This window comes from Hippopotamus amphibius, chromosome 8 (genome assembly GCF_030028045.1).
Source record: "Hippopotamus amphibius kiboko isolate mHipAmp2 chromosome 8, mHipAmp2.hap2, whole genome shotgun sequence".
NCBI classification, from domain to species: domain Eukaryota; kingdom Metazoa; phylum Chordata; class Mammalia; order Artiodactyla; family Hippopotamidae; genus Hippopotamus; species Hippopotamus amphibius.
The window spans coordinates 66274407-66299547 of record NC_080193.1 but is presented as its reverse complement, the minus strand read 5'-3'; the positions used below and the strand labels follow the sequence as shown (position 1 = coordinate 66299547).

Below are 25141 nucleotides of genomic sequence, written 5' to 3'. Positions count from 1 at the left end.
AGATTCTCTGTTTCTGGTACATGAGGAGTTCCTTTTCCCCCTTAGGTTTAAATATTAATTTTAAAGGTATTTATTTTAGCACTTCTATGTGCCTGAAGCAAAATATGAGAGAATTTTAGCTTACGCTCAGTCCATCATCTTTATCTGAAAATACAAAATCTCCATGGAGTACCATGGATTTTACTCTTGCATAACAACATTCAATAGGGAAAATTAGAATCATGATTCAACCTCATTACAGCTTGTCCAGATCTTGAAAGCAGCATGATTATAAGTCATGCATTTATACTAGGTACTGTGCTAAGCACTTAGTATATAACAGTGAATAAGAGACACAGTCCCTGGGCTGTCACACATTATTGGAGCCCACAAATCAATGTGAGCTACTAGTGAGTTGTGCCGGTCAAGAGTTAATACAGTCATCTTTGATGGGGGGAGAAATGGGCTTTATATTCTGGTAGACCTAGGACAAAATTCTCGTTCTACATTTAGTAATCAGGTGACCACGGAATTAAGAAATATTGTCCCCATTTGCCAATAAGACAAGTGAGGCTTAGAGCCATGTAGGTAAATTTTCTAAGTTGTGTGGATTGAGGGCAATTACACAGGTAATACACCTTTTACTCAGATGATGTTCAAGACATGTTCTTGCCTTCCCCTCCAGGCTTCTTCAGACAACATTAGCAGAAGAATAGAGATCAGATCAAGAGATATAGCTGTCCAACTCCATTCCACACCTGCTGGACCAAATCTAGTAAACTGTGTTGAGTTCTATGCACTCATTTCTTAAGATTCAGAAGTTCTCTCTATTGCAACCAAGTGGGAAGTTGGAATGAATGACTGCCAAGGTTCCTTCCACTTCTAATATTCTGTGATTTTAGGGGATGGATATTAATGAAGACTTCTATTTATGCCATATAAAGTCACAAATGTGATACAGTATCACCATAATGTTTCAGATTTCCGCTGTACTATTTTAAAGCAAAAGTTTAAAAAAATTTTCATCAAGCACAAGGAGCAAAAATTCACAGAACTGGGTATCTCATTTCTAAACATAAAGTTGTGTATTTTGCAGTGCTAAAGATAGGAGTTTTTCCTAGTATATGCAATGTGATACAAGATAATGGCTAAAACAGTGCTATTATTAAAATAATTTCATTATGCAAATCAACTTTAAATCTAATCAGGGCCCATAAGTGTGTAATTTGGGTGAAGAAATAGTCTAATCAATTCTAAAGACATCTTTTTAAATGTAATTCAAATTTTAAGAAAAAGCTAAAAGATACTCTGAAAGTAATAGCTGTTCAGCTACATTTTTGTCAAAGATATAACTTTACATCTTTTTGAGAAGGCTTTCATGACACTAGAGGAATAAGAAGGTAAGAACTCCACATGAACAAGATTAGTTGTTCAGGACTTGGAAACTGGACTCCTTTTAAAAAGAATCAAGATTGGTTTGTCACGTTTTTTTGAACTATTTGGACAAATGGTAGGAACCTAATAAAATATGTTAATTGATGAAATTTGAGAGTATCCTTCACATAGGTGGAATAATTTTTACCGTTTGCTTCCATAAATGATTTTTAGGAGGCTTATGCCAAGTCATTTATACATTCAAGCTCTCAAAATATAGAGTAAAAACCATATTGAATGAGAGGAGAATAAAGACCCTAACCCCTTCTATGAATGGTGTCCCTCTGCTGTATATCATGCTTTGCTGTGCACTACCCAGGAACCAAGGGAGACACACACGGAACACACATTCTCATTATTTGTAAAAAGAAAACTCTCCCTGATCCTTAATTCTCAAATTAATGGGCCCTATGCATTTTTATACGAAGAGCACCAAACAACATACGGATAATGCCTGAAATTTGTTTGGAAGAGCTTCCGATGCATCCCTCATTTGGCCATTTCTTTAAAGACGCCAAAGGCGTAATATTAAGAGGTAATTTTACAAAGATATTTCCACTGTCAGGCAGGCAAATGAGAGATATTTTCTTTTCTGTGTGAGAGGGGTGTTTTTAAATTTGAGAGGAAGATACAATAACTGGACAGAAGTTCTGCAGGAGAGCTGTGTAGGCACACAGGTGTTTGGTGCTGCTAATGGGTGATTGTACCGGCAGAACTGCATGGATAGAAACCGAGTGGCAGCAGAGGCTGGGCACGGAAGACGTTGTTTTTATGTTCCCTATCCTTGCTTGCTGTACTGAACTCATTTCTTTTAATAACCAATCAAAGTTCTCATAATAGAAATCTAGGCTGAAATGTCCAACAGCTGGCTAAGGGTCCATTATTCTACAATTGTTGAGGGGAGAAGAACCATCCCAAAGATGCCTTCTCCAACACACGGCATACAGAACTCAACTGGGAAAACAGCTCTCAAGGTCACTAGATGTGCACGTGATGGCGAGCACTTTTGACCTCATTTAGTCTCAGCTGACACAGAAAAATGACCAGAAAAATAAAGTGTGTGTACAGTTGTGTCTCTCATTTGAATCTCTCTGTACATATTCTAATATGATGGAATATCTGTACCAAAGTAGAAATCTTAGATGATGAGTTCATCTGGATATGTGTGTGTATGTATGTATGTGTACATACATCTGCATATACACACACATGTGTATATCTTATTGAATGAATTAATTGCTTAAGTGCTATGTGCCAGGCAATAAAGTATCCCTGGAACTCTGTTTAAGAGTCAGTATTACCAATCACGTCAGCTGCTTTCAGTGCCCGCACGGTTAGCTTTCATCTGGGAGAGCTTCAGCAGGCAGAACTGTTACTATGCATTTGTCCTGTTGTCTTTCTTCCATCCTGAGGCTTTATGTCACTGACCATTGTTTTTAGCACTAGCTCAAATTATTCCTGATTTTGTATCTGAAAATGTATTACACAAGAACATGTTCATGGCTATCACTCTGAAACAGGAGGGCATTTAAAAACCAACAATAAACTGCATGCAATGGCAAAAGAATATGGTGCTGACTTTTGCATAGTCACAAAATCCAGAATAGATTATTCAAAGAACTCTCTGGAAGCTGACAAGCTTATAAAAGCAATCCTAATAAAAAATTTCTGCATTCTACATACATAACAAAGTTATAGCATGTCACTTGCTCTATAAATTGTCACTATTACCACTTGGAGCAGAACAAAATGTATGTATATAAAGATATATATGTGCATAATTTTATATTCCCGGAGGACACTGAAAAATTATGTGCATTAAATAGTGTTTTAATTGCAACATGAAAAATGACATTTAAGCAATGGTTCACAATCCCAGAAGGGTAAAGTCAAGTGTAAATGCTGCCTAGTGTAATGAGGGGAGAATGGTTGAGACACTCGGGCCTGGGAGCAAATTCTGACCCTGTCAGTGGCTGGATCTCTTATCTCTGGCTGATCCCTCTACAGCTCTGAGACTCTGTTTCCTGTTAGTAAAATAGAGATATTAAATATCTATTGTGCAGAGAGTTGTGGGAATAAAAGGAGAATGAATAAATCCATACCCACTGCTGCTTTTTCAAATTATTAAATAAATTTAAAAGCTAAAAAAATAGAGATTTATGGTTCCTCAGTGAAGTACATACCAGCCAATATCATTACGATTATGCCATATCTGGCTAGATTCAAGACTGAAATTCAAAACACATATTGTCAACTCTCAAATGCTATGATTATCTGAGCATATATGAGAGAAGAATGTAAAACTCCTCTAAAGACCAATTTTAAGAAAACTACTCTAGGATATATGTGGGCACAATATTTAGGCCTCAGTGGAACATTTTCATTTATCTGCTTTCTGATAAATCTATATGCTTTGTCTATACTCATAAATAAAAGGCAGTTCTCATAAAGTGTGCTTTAAAAAGCAGCAGGCTCTGTGCCCTCACGTGTGTGTATTTGTATTTCTCTCTCTTCTTTAAAGGACCAGTTCCAATATTTCTCCCTCATGAAAACTTTCTGTGTCTACTCCACCCCATGGAAGAGTCTCCACCCTGAAAAAAGCTTGGGGTTTGTTTGGGGACACAAGACTGCCCTTCCTTGCTGAGCACTGAAGTGGACACAGCAGCTCCAGTACTTGCTTAGAGATGGGCTAAAGGTCTCTAAAGGACTTACACACGTGCAGGCATTACCTTTAAGGAAAAAAGAAAAAGCTTTTTCGTCTTTTCCACCAACAGAATTTCCACTTCCATGTTGACTGTTCACTTAGATTTTAGGTGAACCATGTGACGACTATGAGAACTCTCTTTTCAACAACTGAAGTTCTGCCCATCCATGGACTAGTATATTCACATGTGGTTCAGGACACTCTAGGTTGGGCTTTAAATGTGCTATGACCACACGATCTTCCCGAGCCACCCTAAAAGGGTGAAAGGGAGTGAAGCCTGCTGGGCTTTCATCTCTTGCTCCTCTAGCCCCTCCCTCCAACCTTCTTCATCTTGCTCTGTGCCCTGGAAAGCCGAGCTGTGAAGACCAGGCACACAGTTCCCTTTTCCACTGGCTTTCAGCTTGGTTTGGCCGATGGCAGAAACTGGCAGATCAGAGAGTGGGCAGAGAGTGAGACTGGGGTATTTACTCCCTTGACTCACTCCCTGACAGGCTGTCATCATGTCCCTCAGCTCCTGTTAGGTCCCTGACTCCACAGCTACCTTCTCCTGGGTTCTGGTAACCACTGTATCTTATCCTTTAGGCCCGTAGGATAGAAATGGCTTCTCTCTATTGCCAACTCTGAAGGCTGGGACCATCCTTTGTTGATTTCCCTAAACCTAGCCCACACCATTGTAAACAGCCCCTTATTCATTCTCTCTTATTCATTCTCTTAAAATTCATTCTTTTAAATTCAGACGATTTCTCATCAGTCTGAATATGCCATCTGGTTCCTGCCAGGACACTGACTAAGCCTTGAATCCAGTCTCAGCACCAGGAAAAGAGCCACACGGAACCAAAGCATCGGGACTGGCTGTTACAGCAGGTATTATAGGAACAGCTGCAGTGACTAAACAGTACCTCTTTACCAGGAGAGTATAAGAGCAATTGTTACTCTTAGGTCATAGAAAACCAACAACTGGATTTATGCTGCAAACCAATCAAGGTGACAATGAAGGCTTTAAAAAGAAAATGAGAATATTAACAAGAAAAATCTAGCTGAGAAATAGTTTAGAATCCCATGTAAATATCACAAGCCCACCAAAATGCAGCTGTCTCTGGTCCTACCATCACTGAGGGACATCATTAAATAAGTATGGGGGGGGGGTGAGATTCCTGAACCTCAATAAAAGAGCTGAGAAAAATGAACACATATCTTTATGAATATAGCACTGAAGCCCATGGAGGCTTTAATGTATTCAAGGCTGCATTCTTGCTGCATCATAGAACCTACCATATCTACACAGAGATGTAAGTTTATTTAAATATAGAAAATTCATAGAGGGGAGGGGCCAAGATGGGAAGTAGAAAGACCCTAAGCTCACCTCCTCTCATGAGCACACCAAAACAACTATCTGCAGAACAGCCATGGATGAAAAAGACTGGAACCTGCCAGAAAAGAACTTCTCCAACTAAAGACAGAAAGAAGGAACCACAACAAGGCAAATAGGAAGGGCAGACTCAAGAAATAATCAAATACCAGGCTACCCGGTGGGGAGGCGACCCACAAACTGGAGAATTATACTGCAGAGGTTCTCCCACAGGCATGAGAGTTCTGGGCCCCATGTCAGGCTCTCCAGCCTGGGGGTCCTGCATCAGGAAGATGACCCCCTAGAGCATTTGGCTTTGAAGGCCACTGGGGCTTAATTTCAGGAGCCTCATAGAACTGGGGGAAATAGACACTTCACTCTTAAATGATGCACACAAAATCTCTCACACACCAGGACCCAAGGCAAAAGCAGTAATTTGATAGGACCCTGGGCCAGACCTTGTCTTGAAGAGTCTCCTGGAGAGGTGAAGGGGGTGGCTGGAGCTCAGCCAGGGGACACAGACACTGGTGGCAGCCATACTGGGGAACACTCTACCCATGAACACTGCCGCTAGCAGCTGCCACCTTGGCTCATTAGCACCAAGATCTGGCCCTCCCCAATAGCCTTTCAGCATCAGCACTGGGAAGCATCAGGCCAATTAACTGGATGGGGACCCAGCCCCATCCATCAACAGACAACAGGCTGCCTTCAGATCTCCTGAGCTCACAGCTGCCTCTAAAAACACCCTTGGTACAGCCCTGCCCACCAGAGGCCCAAGACCCAGCTCCACCCACCAGTGGGCAGGCACTGGCCCTTCTCTCCAGGAAGCCTGTACTACCTCTAGCTCAGCCCCATCCACCAGGGGGCAGACACCAGAAACAAAACTACAATCTCACAGCCTGTGGACCCAGCTCACAGCAGGCCAGACCCTAACTTGGGAATGGCTGGGATCTGGCCCTGTCCACTAGCAGGCCAGTGCAAGCTTAGGGACACCCCAGACCCCATACCCAACTGTGTCAGGAACACAACCCCCATCCCCAAAAATGTGAAATGAGATCTGAGATCCCTGGGCCCTGCAGCCAGACTACAGGAAATGTCTCTGTCTACCAGTGGTCTGGCACTATCTCCAGGACCTGGCTTCACCCACCAGTGCGTGGGCAACAGCCCCAGAGTCTTCAGGACCCTGACTCTGAGCCAGAACTACCCCCGGGACCGCCTGGAGTTCTGTAGCCAGGCGCCTTGTGACCAGGCCCTGCTAACCAGCAGCCAGTAATCATGAGGGGAGGAGAGTACAAATGCAGTTTTAAAAATGCATTTGAAATTAGGAGATCAGCAATTTAAAATAATCACATATGTAAATAGACTGCTATAAAAAACCTCATGGTAACCACAAACCTAAAATCCATAATAGAGACACATACAAAAAAGAAAAAGGAATCCAAACTTTAAAGATAGTTATTGAATCACAGGAGAATAAAAGAAGAAGAAAGGGGAAAAAAATCTATAAAAACAAATACAAAACAATTAACAAAATGGCAATAAGAACATACATATCGATAACTACCTTAAATGCAGTTGAATTAAATACTCCAACCAAAAGACATAGAGTGGCTGAATGGATACAAAAACAGGACTCATATATATGCCTACAAGAGACTCACTTCAGATCTACAGACACATACAGACTAAAAGTGAGAGGATGGAAAAAATTATTCCACACAAATGGACATCAAAGAAAGCCAGAGTTGCAATACTTAAATAAGGCACAACAGACTTTAAAATAAAGACTGTTACAAGAGACAAAGCAAGACACTACATAATGATCAAAGTATCAATCCCAGAAGATATAGCAATTGTAAATATATATGCACCCAACACAGAAGCACCTAAAGATTTAAGGCAAATATTAACAGACATAAAAGGAGAAATCAGCAATAACACAATACATCAATGGACAGATCATCCACACAGAAAATCAATAAGGAAACACAGGACTTAAATAACACATTAGACTAAATGGAATTACCTGATATATAGAGAGCATTCCATCCAAAAGCAGCAGAACACACAGTCTTTTCAGGAGCACACTGAACATTCTCCAGGACAGATCACATGCTAAGCCACAAAACAAACACTGGTAACTTTAAGAAAACTGAAATTATATCATGCACCTTCTGATCACAATGCTATGAAGACTAGAAATCACTACAAGAAAAAAAAGCTGCAGAAAACACAAACACAGGGAGGCTAAACAATGTGTTACTAAACAGCAAATGGACAACTAATCAGAGGAAATCAAAAAGTACCTACAGACAAATGAAAATGAAAACACAACAATCAAATACTCATGAGACACAGCAAAAGCAGTTCTAAGAAGGAAGTTTATAGCAATACAAACATATCTCAGAGAACAAGAAAAATCTCATTAATACCCTAACCATATCTAAAGGAACTAGAGAAGGAAGAATGAACAAAACCCAAAGTTAGTAGGAGGAAAGAAATAAAGATCAGAGCAGAAGTCAATGAAATAGAGACTAAAAAATCAATAGAAAAGGTCAATGAAACTAAAAACTGGTCCTTTCAAAAGAGAAACACAATTGATAATCCTTTAGCCAGACTCATCAAGAAAATATGAAGGACCAAATCAATAAAATCAGAAATGAAAAAGGAGAAGTTACAACTGACACCACAGAAATACAAAAGGTTGTAAGAGACTACCATAGGCTACTATATACCAATAAAATGGACAACCTAGAAGAAATGGATAAATTCTTAGAAAGGTACAATCTCCAAAAATTGAACCAGGAAGAAATAGAAAATATGAACAGACCAATTACCAGTAATGAAATTAAATCAGTAATTTAAAAACTTCCAACAAACAAACGTCCAGGACCAGATGATTTCACAGGTGAATTCCACCAAACATTTAGAGAAGAGTTAATGCCTACCCTTCTGAAACTATTCCAAAAAAATTGCAAAGGAAGGAACACTTCCAAACTCATTCTATGAGGCCACCATCACCAAAACCAGAGATACCACAAAAAAAGAAAATTACAAGGCAATATCACTGATGAACATAGACACAAAAATCCTCAACAAAATAGCAAACTAAATCCAACAATGCATTAAAAGGATCATACACTATGATCAAATGGGATTTATCCCTGGGATGCAAGGATTTTTCAATGACCGCAAATCCATTAGTGTGATATACCACATTAACAAATTGAAGAATAAAAACATACGATCATCTCAAAAGATGTAGAAAAAGCTTTTGATAAAATTCAACATCCATTTATAATAAAAACTCCAGAAAGTGGGCATTGAGGGAGCCTACTTCAACATAATAAAGGCAAATCCACAACTAACATCATACTCAATAGTGAAAAGCTGAAAGCATTTCCCCTAAGATCAGGAAGAAGACAAGGGTGCCCACTCTCACCACTTTTATTCAGCACAGTTTTGTAAGTCCAAGCCACAGGAATCAGTGAAGAAAAACAAAGGAATCCAAATTGGAAAGGAAGAAGTAAAACTGTCTTGTTTGCAGATGACATGATACTATACATAGAAAATCCTAAAGGTGCCACCAGAAAACCACTAGAGCTCATTAATGAATTCAGTAAAGTTGCACGATACAAAATTAACACACAGAAATCTGCTGCATTCCTATACATTAATACTGAAGTATCAGAAAGGGGAATTAAGAAAACAATCCCATTTATCATCACATCAAAAGGAATAAAATACCTAGGAATAAACATACCTAAGGAGGCAAAAGACCTGTACTCCAAAAACCATAAAACACTGATGAGATAATCTGAGGACTACACAAACAGGTGGAAAGATATACCGTGTCCTAGGATTGGAAGAATCAATATTGTTAAAATGACCATACTACCCAAGGCAATCTACAGATTCAATGCAATCCCTATCAAATTACCAATGGCATTTTTTCATAGAACTAGAACAAAAAAATTTTAAATTTGCATGGAAACACAAAAGACCCTGAATAGCAAAAAAAACAATCTTGAGAAAGAAGAACAGAGCTGAAGGAATCACACTCCCTGACCTCAGACTACTGCAAAGCTACAGTAATCAAAACAGTGTGGTACTGGCACAATAACAGACACATAGATCAATGGAACAAATTAGAAAACCCAGAAATAAACCTACACACTTACAGTCAAACTATGAGAAAGGTTGCAAAAATATACAATAGAGAAAAGACAGTTTTTTCAGTAAGTGGTGCTGGGAAAACTGGACAGCTACATGCAAAACAATGAAATTAGAACATTCCCTCACACCACATACAAAAATAAACTCAAACTGGATTAAAGACCTAAAAGTAAGACCAAAATCATAAAACTTTTACAGGAAAACATAGGCAGGGGACTTCCCTGGTGGTACAGTGGTTAAGAATCTACCTGCCAATGCAGGGGACACAGGTTTGATCCCTGGGCTGGGAAGATCCCACATGCTGCGGAGCAACTAAGCCCATGTGCCACAACTACTGAGCCTGAGTGCCACAACTGCTGAAGCCCGTGTGCCTAGAGCCCATGCTCCGCAACAAGGGAAGCCACTGCAATGAGAAGCCCACACACCACAATGAAGAGTAGCCCCAGCTCACCACAAGAGAAAGCCCGTGTGCAGCAACAAAGACCCAGCACAGCCAATAAAAATAAATAAATTTATTTAAAAAAAGAAAACCCATAGGCAGAACACTCTTTGATATAAATCACAGTAATATTTTTTTGGATCTGTCTCCTAAATTAAAGAAAAGCAAAAATAAACAAATGGAACCCAATTAAACTTAAAAGATTTTGTACAGCAAAGGAAACAACAAAATGAAAAGACAACCTATTAAGAAAAAATATTTGCAAGTGATATGACTGATAAGGGATTAATAGCCAACATATATAAATAGCTCACAGAACTCAACATGAAGAAAATAAACAACCCAATTAAAAAATGACAATAACTCAACAGACATTTTTCTAAAGAGGACATGCAGATGGCCAATAGGCACTTGAAAAGAAGCTCCACATGCTAATTATTAGAGAAATGCAAATTAAAATCACAATGAAATGTCATTTTACACCTGTCAAAATGACTATCATCAAAAAGAACACAAATAACAAATATAAGCAAGGATATGGAGGAAAGGAAACCCTTGTACATTGTTGGTGGGAATGTAAATTGGTGCAGCGACTGTAGAAAACAGTATGGAGGTTTCTCAAAAAACTAAACACAGAACTACCATATGACCCATAATTCCACTCCTAGGTATATATTGGGGAAAAAAAACACTACTAATTCAATAAGATGCATGTGCTCCAATGTTCATAGCAGCATTATTTACAATAGCCAAGATATGGGAGCAATCTAAGCATCCATCAACAGATGAAGGGATAAAGGAAAATTGGTACGTATATGCAATAGAATACTACTCAGCCATAAAAAAGAATGAAATGTTGCCATTTGTAGCAACATGGATGGACTTGGAGGGCATTAGGCTAAATGAAATATGTCAGAGAAAGAAGAAATGCTGCATGATATTACTTATATGTGGAGTCTAAAAAATATAACAAACTAGTGAATATAACAAAAAAGAAGCAGACAACAGATGTAGAGAACAAATAAGAGAGTGATTACCAGTGGGGGTCGGTGAGAGGGACAACAGAGGGGTGGGAGAGTGGGAGGGACAAACTATTGTGTTTAAAATTGGCTCAAGGATGTATTGTACAACACAGGGAATATAGCCAATATTTTGTAATAACTATAAATGCAAAGTAACCTTTAAAATTTGTATAAATTTTTTTAATAAAAATAAATTCACTGAAAACCAGAATTTCATATTAACACAATGTTGCCTTGCTCTGTTCTCCTTCCTTAAAATCTTGTATTTCAAGAAACAACACGATTTTTATGTAACAATGGGTTTGTCACTTAAATTAAGGACTTTCTCCTAAACTGCCTCTGATTATTCTCTGGTTACCTCTTGCCTTCCACAGCCCCAAACCTTCCGATTGGGATAATGGTCTTAGCAGCCTCATTTGCCCAGAGAAGCCCTTTACTTCACCTTCCAAATTTAGTCATACTCACCTTTCTTAATTTTCTTTTTCTCCTCTTCTTTCACTCCCTGCCACCGTCACTCAAGGACACCTGAAAGAAAAAAAAAAAAAAAAGAGTTCAGTTTGAAATGTACATTGAGAGCTCATCCATATTCTGTACCAATTTCCAGACCATAAAACTCTTTATTGGCAGAGAAAGTGTTCTAGGATAATGCCTAAAATAGTTCCTTTTACCTTGTGCTTAAAATAAAGCACACCTTGAATGTACTTTGTAAAACAGTGGCATGCAACAATAGAAGTCAAAGAGGCCAAAAGAGGGGTCTCTTTTCTCTTCCCCTTTTGTTAATGAACACAAAGATTCTTTTCACTGGAAACACCTGAGAAGACTCACTTAGGGATTTGGTAAGGGTGGCATCTGGAAAGGGAGGGGACTGCGGCAGAGCCAATGACCCTACTTAGTATTCAGCCTATGCCGGAATGCGGAGCCAACTACCACCGACGCCTGGCTCACACCGTTGATGGCGAAGATGACTTCTGGTCCACAGTGACAATTCTAGGCTATCGTCTTCCACTGTGGCTAACAGCCGCCCCAACAGCGCCCGCACCTCAGGACTACCACTCCTCACTAACCTCCTCCTGCTCCCACCACGGCGGCCCGCTACTGCTTGCACAGGGTAGACACTGAGTAAGGAATCGTTGAACATGCCCAAATAAGGCTGACTTCACCCATTCATTCAGTGTGCAAAGTCCACTCCCCTGACTCTGATGACGACCGATTTCCATTTACCCTTTGGTGTCCGCATTTGGGCAGCGGGCAACTCATGGCTGTGCAGCTTCGTATTAGCACATTCACTATACCACACGACTCAGCAGCAACGAGCTTTCCCATCTGAAACTAATTAATCTTCCCCGCATCCCTGTGAGGTAAGCGGGTGTGCTCACCTGCAGGTTATAAGGAGGAAATTGGGGATGAGGAGGTTACGGGCTGTGCCAAAGGTTATTAAGGGTGTCTGCCGGGGATGAAGTCATTCCGCAGTCATCCCGGTTCAGTCTCTCCACCCACTCTGGATCCAGGCCTTTTCCCCATGCTTTGATCATTTTCTCATTCTCTGGGCTTTTGTGAAGGTGCGGACAGAGTCCAGCAGATACGTGCATTTCAAAAGGATAAAAGGTATTATGATTTGCCCCCGCTAAATACTTTAGATGTCTCTCCCATGATAACTCGTATTAGAACTCCTCTCTCGCAGATCTTTTCCAGTAAAGGTATCTTGTTAGGTACTGATAGAACTAATACTGTCTCCTGGAAAGAGGGTTCAGAATAATACATCTTCATCCTTCTCCTGGGAAAGGCAAGGTGAGGTTCACTCTTGCACCTTCAGAGGCACACAGGCAGCCTTGGAGTTCAAGGTTATTGCCTGTCCCGGCCTGTGAACTGCCCAGAGCACCATGACAACACACTCCTCCACACAGTTCGTCCAGGCCCTCTCGGCTCTGCGGCACACTTTGTGTCACTGATTGGTTCCCTAGGGCAGGGACACAGCAAACACTGCAACTTTCTCTACCATCGGCCTTTCTGACTTTGCCAAAGAGAAATAGGATTGGAAGTAGCCCTTCAACCACCAAACCCATGTCCTTTTTCCTTTGCTGGTTCTGCTTTTTCCTCCCACCTCCAGATGAGGACCTGCGCCAGGTTTCAAGCTTTTATATTATTACCATTGACTTTCCTGTAGTGTTATTACTCTTACTTTCCTCGGGGACCACATTTATGCTCACACATCTACTCCCACTCCTTGATGATTTCTAAGTCACCAGACCTATCCCTGATCTGAGGAGGCTGGACTGTAAACTGTAATTTTCTGCCATTTTTATACAGCATGAATTGGAGTAGATGACTATTTCATTTGGGGAATGTCTAGTCCTGAAAGACATTAAAACATTCTCTAATGCCACAGTAATTAAAACAGGATAGCAGTAGCATTTTAGTAGACAAACGGAACAGAATAGAAAGCCTGGAAAACAGACTCAAATACACATGGGAATTTGTTATACGGTAAAGGTGGCATCTCAAACCAGTAAGGTAAGAATACACTTTAAGAAGCTGAGTTGGGACAACTGGATAGCCAGGAAAAAAATAAGGTTTGTACATGCCTCATACTGTACACACAGAAAACAAAGCCATAAAAGTTCCAAAAAAGAAAATTTGAACACAGAATAGTATTGGATAATCTTAAGGAATTATTGGTATATAATGATATAGAAGTTATGTTCTAAAAAGTTCTTACATGTTATTGATATATATATATTGATATACTTATAAAGAAAATACAATGTCTGGGGTTTGCTTTAAATATTCTCAAAATGGATGGGAGAATAAGATAAGATTGGCAAAATATCCCTAACTGTTGAAGCTGGATGATGGGTAGCTGGGGTTTAGTATACTATTTCCTCTAATTTGTGTATGCTTAAAATTTTCTGTAATAAAATGGTTTCTTAAAAATACAAGAAAATATGAGTGACTTCCTTGGAGTGGGGAAGGGCCATTCTGACTATGATTAAAAACCCAGAAAGTATAAAATTAAAGTTTGAGAAATTCAATTACATTAGACAATTTCTGTATGACAAAAAAAAATCATAAGCCAGTAAAAAACAACAACAACAACAATAAATAACCTCCGGGAAATATTTTCAACTCATGTCACAGACAAAACAATCGATAATCTCACTAATATGGAAAGAGCTACTAAAAATCAGTAGGAAAATTATCAACCCAACAGAAAAATTAGCAAAGAACATTAATAGAAAAAATCAAGAAAACGGCCTTTAAACAACATGAGAAAAGTTGAGCATCTTTTCAAATAGGAGAAATGTAAATTAAAAGTATACTTCATAAATTCCAGATTTTGACTAGTCTGATAGACAAAAATGTTTTCTCATATTCTTGAGGAGACCATGGGAAATCAGTCATTTTTGTATATTGCTGGTGAGACTGTGACTCCAAGGAATAATTTGGTAACATTATTAAAATTTCAAATGCATTTACCCTCGACCCCAAATCTCACTTCTGGGGATTTTTTCTACAGATGGTCTGCTTTCATGCAAAATAATATATTGCTCTGATAGTCACTGCAGCACTGTTTATAATAGCAAATGATTGGAAAAAACCCAAGTGTCCATCAAAAGAGTATGTGTGTGTGTGTATGGGGGGGGGGTGTATGGATAGATGGATGTACACACACCCCCCCCTTACATATACACAATGGAATATGATGCAGCCATTAAAAACACGGGGTTTCCCTGGTGGTCCAGTGGTTAAGAATCTGCATTTGCACTGCAGGGAGCACGGGTTCTATTTCTGGTCCAGGAACTAAGCTTCCGCACGCCACGTGGCCCGGCTCAAAAAAAAAAAAAAAAAAGAAAAAAAGAGAGGGGGATGCTCCCTATATCTGTTGTGAAAAAAGTCCTAGGAGATTATATATATATTACATTCATTGTGTGTGTGTATATATATATGATATTTATATAATATGTATTATATATGAATGGAGATAGTTATAAATATATGAATATTGTCAGTTTTTTGTGTTAGGGAATAAAAAAATACTATATGTATTTACTTATATGTATAAATACACTCAGGAATAGTGTACGGGAAACTAATAAAAGTGATGACCTGTAGGTGGAGGGATGGGGTAAAAATTACACTATAAGGGGGCAGAAGTGGGAAGCAGACTTCTCAGAGTAGACCTCATTTCATTGTTTTGATTTTTGATCCATATGAACACATAACTTACTCAAAAGTTAAATTAAAACAGAGTCTGATTGGCTCTATAGTTTATGGTTAAGCACCTACTATATAGTTAAAGCTCAACAGTTCTCTCTAAATGGACCAGGGGCTTGAAGAAATCCAAAGAATAGATGATACAAAACAGCATGTTTATTTGGCTTTGAAATGTATCACTTGGTGGTAGGGATGGGGAGTCCCAGACAATTCACCATCCTAATTACATTCTGCAGATTCCATTGGTAAAGCCCCTGAGATCTCAACAAGAACACAGTCCCAGCTGTCTGCTGTACAGTGGATTAAGAACATAGGTAAGGAAGACAACAGCTAGGAAGCACCGCCTTCCTGCAGCACAGGAGCGTTCTGTCCATTGGAGTATGCTGTGATGGTTGACTGTGAGCAGCACATCCCTCTCTCACTACAGGCCAACAGGTGCTCATTTTTTCATCCCTAAGGTCCGGACCCCAGATTCCACATTTAGAAGGATTTATCTAAACTGTAGATGGAAGATAATTAGTTACCTAATTTTTAAAATGAAAAACAAAATGCACAACTGCCATGAAAAGTGTCTGACCCCTGCAAAATAAATTACCTTACCATGATATACATAATTTCGACACACACACACACAAAAGTTTTTATATTCTCATTAGCCCACATTGTTTTACTGCCCCTACATGAGCAATTTCTGTAAGGCTCTTAGAAACAGGAGAAACGGCTCATCTCCCGGGACTCCATTTGAGGTTCTGAAATCCCAGATTTCAGGCTTTCGCGCAGACAAGAGGAGGTGGCCTGGGAAGCCTCTCTCTTAGCCCGTAGCATGAAGGCTCCATAGGTACGAGGGAGCTATAACCCACTCCTACAGGAAAGGATGCAGCGGTTCTTTGCTCACATAGAGGAAGGGGGAAATTCCTGTTTAGCTGAGTGACTAGCTAAATATGCTGCCACACATGGGCTGTTTCTCAGCATTTCAGTTTCCTTACATGTTGAATCAAGTGCTAAGAGTTAGTGCTAATATTGGGCAAGTCACTTAACCACCCCCTGCCTCAGTTTCCTCATTGTAAAAGGAGATAATAAAAAATAACGACCTCAAGGGAGTGAGTTAATATGTTGCGATCACTGAGAATAACGTCTGAAGACGGCACAAACTCAGTAAGTATCAGCTACCCATATGTAATATCACAGAGGTGAGTATGTTGAAAACTCTCTTTGGAGCCAGACTCAGGGCTGCCTGAGAAGTTACAGAATACATCCTCTGTCACCCTTTTCCTTAGGCTCATTAGCTCTGGCACAAACGGAAATTATTTACTTTCGTAACTTCGACTTTACTAGTGTTGAGTGATTTACACAATCCTGTAGCTAAGAGGTCCCAGAACCGCATTCCCTTCTTTGGCAAATTTGTATGTCTTCCTTCAAAGGCAGTATTTGTTCATCACGTCTTGTCTGAGAAATGACCTCAGGCGAGGGTTAGGCGGAGAATGTCAATCCCTTTCCCCACCCTCTGTCTGTGTGAGGCCTGGAACACAGCAGGCAGAGGAAGGCACTGCACGCAGACAAGGACAGGACCAACCAGCCCACCGCTTCCTGCGAGAGTTTAGAAGAGACCCTGGGTGGGGTCAGTTTATAAATGCGAGAACAGAGATGCAGCTGGACTCGGGATCTGGCACATCCAAGCTAGCTTCTCTTTTCCATCACAAGGGGATGTTACACTGTCATGATGTGGAAGCAAACAGGAGAAAACAATGTTTTTAATCCACAGTTTAAACGTGTGCTTGTCTCTCCCGTACAGTGTCTCCTCTTAACATCACACAAGCGGTACAGGACAGGAGCTGGGAACGCTGTAGCCAGGAGGACACCATCCAGAACGTTACAAACAGCTCCCCCAGATCATTTGATCTTAGGGAAGAAACGGGAATCAAACCCTGTGTCCCTGACGGGAAATGACAGGATGATCATTTTCCTGGCTAAAAGTGTGAAATATACATCTTTGCCACACTCAAAATTTTCACCCATTATTTCTTTCCTTATACGAGTGAGTCAAAAATCACCTGCACTTTGGCTGTAGCGTTTAATTAACTTTTAGAAAAGACAAATACATCATTTTTCAACATAATCTCCTTGCTTTTCAATACACTTTGTCCATCTTTCAACAAGCTTTCGTATTCCCTCATTAAAAAATGTTTTAGGCTGAGCTGTGAGCCACGAATGCACCGCTGTCTTCACACCTTCACGTGAACGGGCATCCGGCTCCTTCTTGATGGCTAACGCCTGTGTGACCTTCCTTGAACTCCTCTATCCATTCATACACACTTCTTCGCGACAAAACACTTTCTCCATACTGTGCACAAAGTCTTCGATAAATAATGGCACCAGGTACACCCTCAGACTACAAAAAAACGAATCACTGCACGCTGCTCTTCTTTCGTGCAAATCACAGGTGGGGCATCCTTTTTTGCTCACACCCCAGTTACAAATGAACTGATGTAACACGTTCACACCTGCACAGCAGTGACTGGGGCGACAGTAGCCTTGAAGGGAAAGCACTGATAAGACAGTGCAGCCAACATAAGTTTTAATATAACCGGAGTGCGGATAATTTTTGACTCACCCTCATACTTTCGTCATTTAAAATACACATTTTAATTTCCAAATTAAATAGGAATAAGCCAAATTATACATTCTAAATGCACGAAACGCATTTTTTCAGTTATTCACTCAGCATTTATGGAGTGCCCACCGCGTGCCAGGCATCGTTTTGTGTGCTGCCATGGTAGCTTCAGTCCCTAAAACAAAGTTGCTGCTCTCAGAGATCTGACTTTCCAGTGCTTTGCTAATGGTTTCCTTCATGAGTCCTCACAGAGAACAACTTCCTTATTTAAGCTGACATTTATTGAGGGCTTATGGGTGTGAGGCACTGAACACCATTAATTCATTTAATTCTCACAGCACCCCTGTGAGGCGGTACTGTTTTTATCCCCTCTTTACAGATGAGGAATTTGAAACTTAAAGACAGGATAAGTAACTTACCCAAGACTACAAAGCTAGTAAATCACAGATAGGATTAAAATTCAGGTCCAATTCCAAACTCCTCCATCTTAATCCTTACACTAAACTGCCTTCAAAACTTCTTAAATATAGTTGGCTATGATGGACATATTTGGTTTTTAAGGGTCTCTTCTGCACTTTCTTTGGTTTGCTGTGATTCTCATCTCCTGTACAATGCCTTTCTAGCATCTACAAAATGATCATTTAAAAGCAATTGTATCAAGTCATGGGACCATGGCAGAGCAGGCTAAGAGATGACAGCCGTTTGTACATAAATATTTAAATATAAGCACTACACTCCATTTAGTGCATTATTCAAATTCTGGGCTTACATAAAAAGGTTTCCGGAACTTACCAGCTGCTTCCTTTTGTGATCTCAATGATTTTCACCCAAACAAGACTCAAAGGACCCTTTTTCCAAATTGGCTTCCTTATATTTACACCTGGTCATTGATGTCATTTGCTTTCTTTTCTGCCAACCCCAAACTGACTAGGGAGGAGGATCAGTTTGATTTCTCTCTAATTGCTTCCTTTCCCTTTCCTCAAACCTTGCATTTTTTTTCCCTAAAACCCCCTAAAGCCAAAATCGTAGTTCAGTGACGTGAGTGTGATTAAGCACATTATGAACCAACTCAGGGAGTTGCTTTAATCAGGGATTCTTTCCTAGCTCTGCTGGAAGGAGGCCTGGCCAGCCTAGAACACCCGCTCCCTGCTGTGGGTGGTGTGTCAGCAGATGGCAATCACTGCTGCTATTTTTCCAGGTTAATGTGAGATTAGGATCTGAAGTCCCAAACTTGAACACTTATTCTCCTTGGTGATTTCTTTATTCGGTCCACGGATAAAACTTGCCTTTAATCCCCGAATGCCCCAGCAGCCCATGCAACCATTCATCAGACATCAGATTCTTCACTGAGAAGAAGGAGGTGTGCGCATAGGCAGGTATCTATCTCCCTCTCTCATCATAGTCAAGCTCCCTGGAGGTGGAGTAGTCTTTCATCTCTAGCAATGAGACTGGTACAAAGCAGGGGCCCAAATGTTTGCTGAATATTGTGGGATGAAGGAAGGAGGTATAAAAGTACAGTCACGTTTTCTTTTAAGGAGCACTTGATGGGACAATGGATTTAATAATAAAACACTTGCATGGGGATATGCATATTTCGTACTACACTTAAATGAGGATGTTTTCCTTAAAAAACTAAAAACAGAGCTACCACATCATCCACTAATCCCACTCTTGGGCATACATCCGGAAAAGATGAAAACTCTAATTCAAAAAGAGACATGCTCCCAATATTCACTGCAGCACTATTTACAACAGCCAGGTCATGGAAGCAACCTAAATGTCCATCAACAGAGGAATGGATAAAGAAGATGTGGTACATATATACAATGGAGTAGTACTGTACTCAGCCCTTAAAACAATCAAATAATACCATTTGCAGCAACATGGATGGACCTAGAGACTGTCGTACCAAGTGATGCCAGACAGAGAAAGACAAACATCATGTCATTTATGTGTAGAATCTAAAAAAAATGACACAAATGAACTTAAATGCAAAACAGAAATAGACTCACAGACATAGAAAACAAACTTCGGGTTGTCAAAGGAAAAAGAAGTGTGTGGAATAAATTGGGAATTTGAGATTAACAGATAATACTGTGTATAAAATAAACAACAGGGACCTACTGTATAGCACAGGGAACTATATTCAATATCTTGTAATAACCTATAATGGAAAAGAATTTGAAAAAGAATATATATATATATAACTATAACTGAATCACTTTGCTGAGCACCTAAAACTAACAGTACATTGTGAATCAACTACACTTCAATTTAAATTAAAAAAAAATGTTGAAAAGAAATGGCTAGTTCTTAGTACATATTTTATAGCAAAGATTAGCTCATTTCTCACCATTAACTCAAAACAGTTGAAGCTTGCAAGTCTGTATGAGAAAGAGAGAAAAAGAGGTTGAAGTACAGAAGAAAAGTATCAAATGGACATCGAATCAGGAGCTTCCATTGGGAAAACAGCAGCAGTAGCCATAATCAATACTCTACCAAGCTTGATTTGGCTATGAAATCCTTCAAGGAAAATTCCAGAACCTTGGGAACTTAATACCTTACTGAGGCCTACGAGGTGGTTGTATATTAAAACACCGCCAGCCCTGCTTAGGTTTTTACTTAACCTTTTGGCAATGGTAGTTCATGAAGGAGAGTTGAGGGAGAGCTGTCACTAGAACTGCTTTGGGTCTGGGCTCACTGGGTCCCGCAGCACAGATCTAAGAAAACTTGGCAACATCCCGTGGCAGCGGCACGGCCACACCACGGGGTCCAGGGCTTTGGCTTCCTTTGTGCGGGTGATTATGTCAAGCACTAGATTAAAAGTGTCATGTTCAACATCATCAACCCAAATTTATCTCTGCTGCTTTTTTTAGCCAAGGAAATATTAATAAACTTTTACATTGGAAAATGCATACATATACGCAGAAATATATATACCTTTTTTCATTTAATAAGCATTCTTGAACATCTACTATGTACTATATGAAGAACTAGAAATAAAATTTCAAGTAAGACGTGGTCCATGCCCTACAGTTTGAATACAGTGATGAAGGCAGTCCATGTACAAATGGCAAATACGTGGAAGTTGCTATAGATACACTGGATTGTGGAGTGTTACTAACTCCGCTCCATTTACTTTTCTAAAATGCTAGTGATTCCTGTCGCTTGTAGTAGGTAGGGATGCATATTATTTATGCTGAAATCATGTAGGGAGGCTCCCAGAAATAATCAAATCTGCAAAGAATGAAATTACACACATTTAGTTTGGCTAAATAGAGGAAATGTCTCAAGAAAAACATTTTTTTCTTAAAAAAGAAAAAGAAGCATGCTGGCTGAGACTTTCTGCTGGTATCACCAGAATAAATGCACAGGGGGAGGCACACTGAGATCTGTAGCACTGACCAGGATTACACTGTCCATATCCTAAACTGGGAGTTGGGTAGCCTGGTACTTTGAAGATTTTCAGCAAACATCATAGCTCCCTTGTCCCCATTCTTGATTCAGAAATTTCACCCTTCCAACAAAGTTCAGTTCATTCAGCAGCATAAGGTACACTAGACACATCAAGCTTGCAGGGGGTGGGGGGGGAGAAAAATCAAGTTTTCCTGATAACCAGCTTGCTCACTGCAAATTAAATCTCCAGGGTGGTAAGAGGTACCCAGCATGCCTCTGCCCCGCAAAGGAGAGTTTATCACAACACATTCACCTTATTTTCCCAAAGGCATTTTAGATACCTTTAAAAAATGGTATATTTACAATTCAAAATAAAATAATTTTCACTTACATGAAGCATTTGCCATCTCCTACTGAGCACTAAGAGCACTGACACTTACAGTGGACATAATACAAGAACCTATTTTCTGGGAACATACCTGACTAGGAAAAAGTGGGATGCAAAGTCATGTGGACTGCTAAATATGCCACGACCTGAAGCTAGCTAAGGGTTCTTCTGCTATTTTGGACTGAAGCAGCCTCCTCAGTGAATCCTGGTGTAGTTCTGATAGTCTGGGTGGCATCCTCACTTACTGGGACTTTCTCCTTGCCTGTCGCGAGCATCCCCAGAGTTTCTACAAGGCTACAGTGACCGAGGACCGACTGCCAGACTCATTACAACTGGTCCAAGCATTGAGTTCTACCTTGAGTTCATTTTCAAGAGAGTACCTCACCCAAACAACTTATTTACCCTGCTTCTAAGGTCTCCCACAACCATTTTAAATCTTTAGGGAATTGCTTTGGGAAAATGCCAGAAATTCAAGTATCCATCTGATAATTAAACAACCAACCACTATTGCCAGCACAACCAAAACAGTAGGTTCTTAGGAAATATCAGAGATCAAAATTCTATTAAACAAATCCATATGAAGTACCTGCTGTGTGGTCAGCACTGTGATGACCACTGTTGAGTTGTACTGGAGTTATACTTTAAATATAAGAAAAATCTTTGACCTAAAAAATAGTGAGACTAGATATCACACGTGAAATGACTGCAGTGAGTACAGTGCAGAGTAGGATTAATAATTAACACAAGTGCTTTAGTGTATAGTAAGTGATGATAGAATGCATTCACATACAATCGTTCTTTTGATTCTTACGACCACATAGTGAGGTGGGCAAGAGAGATACTGCATTATTAACCTCATTTTACAGATGAGGAAACTGTGAGGTCAAGGGCACCTTGCAAATAAGTGGCAGAATTTGAGGATAGTGGTACTAGCATCAACTCCTTATTCTGTAATCTTGCTGCCATATCATGCTGCCTCCTTGCTAAGTACCACGTAAGATGAAGAGGGAGCATGAAAGGTTGGGAAGGGTGAGCTGTAAAGGGTACTGGTAGGCAACAAAAAGGATACGGGGTCTTCATGGCGAAAGGAAGAGAGAAAAATGGGCAAAGAGCATGACCATGGGCTCGGAGGCAGACAGCTGGGAGGGAATGACTTACTGAAATGGGATGTGTTTTAGAAGGAAGTGGGAAATAAGGTTTGACAGGAAAATTAAATAATCATGGAACTTGCAGACAGCCGAAATCAGGAGCTGAGTTTTGGTCTTTCTAGCAATGAGACTATTTTTTGGAGGAAGACTGACATGATTAATACAGAGGTTAGGAAAGGTGACATGGGGTTCCAGCAGTAGGGAGGTTAAAAGGGTGTGTGGTGGGGGGCAAAGAGTCTGCGTTCCTGGAATCCAGGAGCAGGTGGGGGTGACCAGGCATAGTTCTGAAACCGAAGTCATGTGCACATCACTGAACAACAGCAAAGCGAAAAATACTCTGGTTACAAGGAACAGGGCATATAAAAGAGAAGGATGATTGGTGCTTACAAATTTATGATGGATTAAGCCATTTTACGTTGGTTGACTTAAAACTTGTAAAATATGCCGTCTCTAGGATTCAGGATTGACAAAAGTAAAATTACCTGCATTTTTAGGCTTTGACTCAACTTCCTGCATTCAGCCAGCCTGTTATGGGGCTGGACTGGAAGTGGCCCCACAGGCCTGCTGGAGTTCCAACAGATGAAGGGGATTTGAGTGGGGTGGGAGGTACTCTGGATCCCTCAAACACATGAGAAGAGGTCTGATTTTATAAGACTGCTTTTATTAGGATATTGCACAAAATTTCCATAGCTTAAAACATCTGAAAAGCCACTGGTCTAGTCCAATCCTAGCCACAGACATATGAGGAAGCAGGACAGAGAGGTGCGGGGCCTGGTCCCAGGTCACAAGGCAAGCGAAGCCACTGAGGGGCATTTACGATCGCTTTAAATTGGAAACTGAAAAGGCTTTTGGACAGCAAACAATCAACAAAATGAAAAGGCAACCTACCGAATAGGAGAACATATCAATATTTGCAAACCAATATCTGATAAGGGATTAATATCTAAAATACATAAGGAACTCATGCAACTCAATAGCAAAAACCCAAATAATCCAATTTAAAAATGGGCAAAGGACCCAAATAGACATTTTTTCCAAAGAAGACATATAAATGGCCAACAGGTACATGAAAAGGTGCTAAATATCACTAATCATCAGGGAAATGCACACCAAAACTACAATGAGTATCACCTCACACCTGTTAGAATGGCCATCAATCAAAAAGACAAGAGATAAAAAGTGTTGGCGAGGATGTGGGGAACAAGGAACCCTGTCCACTGCTGGTGGGAATGTAAGCTAGCGCAGCTACTGTGGAAAACAGTACGGAGCTTCCTCAGAAAGTAGCAACAGAACTCCCAGCAATCTAACTTCTGGGTATATACTCAAAGGAAATGAAACCAGTATCTCTCGGGGATGTCTGCACCCCACGTTCACTGCAGCACTATTCACAGTAGCCAAGATATGAAAACAACCTAGGTGTCTGTCCACAGATGAATGAATTCTTTTCAAATGTGGTATATGTTTTCTTGCTACATGTGTGAGGAATATTATTCAGATATAAAAAAAAAGAAGAAAATCCTGCCATTTGTGACAGCAAATGGATGAACTTGGAGGGCATTATGCTAAGTGAGCCAGATAAAGAAAAACAAATAGTGTATTGCTATCACTTAAAAGTACAATCTAAAAAAGTCAAAATCATAAACCAGAGAGTAGAATGGTGGTCGCCAGGGGCTGGGGCGGCGGGGGGAAGGAAACGGGAGGTGCTGGTCCAAGGACACAAACTTTGAGTTGTAAGATGAATAAGCCCTGGGGATCTAATGGTCAGCATGGTGACTATAGATAATAATACTGTGTTGCATACTTGACATTAGCTAAGAAAGCAAATTTTAAGTGTTTTCACCATAAAAAGAAAAAGGTAACTATGTGAGGTGATGGAGGTGTTAACTAACTGTGGTAATCATTTCACAATGTATATGCATATCAAATCACCATGTTATTCACCTTAGCACAGTTCTGTCAATTTCATACACAATTTTGTCACTTTTATCTCAATAAAGCTGGGGGTGGCTGGTGGGGGGATTGAGCAACTGAGAACTCAGAAAACAAAAATCATTTAATGTTCACTGAAGCCCCAGGCCAGCATTCCTCCAGGCGCTTTACTGTACTGATGCCCTAAGCCGACCAGCACACGTGGCAGGAACTGTGATGGGGATAGAGTCCCTGCACACAACCAGACAGGCTGGGCCTCAGAACAGTAGGAGTGGTGCCCACTCGAGCTTTTTTCCATGGTAAGCCTCCTGCCAACAAATAAAACTTGGGGAGCTTCTAATAAAGGAAGGGTCTG

General features: G+C 40.2%; 1 protein-coding gene across 19 annotated transcripts in view; it reads right to left on the bottom strand.

Moving 5' to 3' along the window:
• LYPD6B (LY6/PLAUR domain containing 6B) overlaps positions 1 to 25141 on the bottom strand; it is a 210070-nt gene that overhangs the window by 22673 nt on the left and 162256 nt on the right. For all 19 annotated transcript variants that reach the window (XM_057744185.1, XM_057744169.1, XM_057744176.1 and 16 more), the window contains one exon: positions 11568 to 11627. The gene's annotated coding sequence lies outside the window, so the exon portion shown is untranslated. The remainder of the gene's footprint in view (positions 1 to 11567; positions 11628 to 25141) is intronic.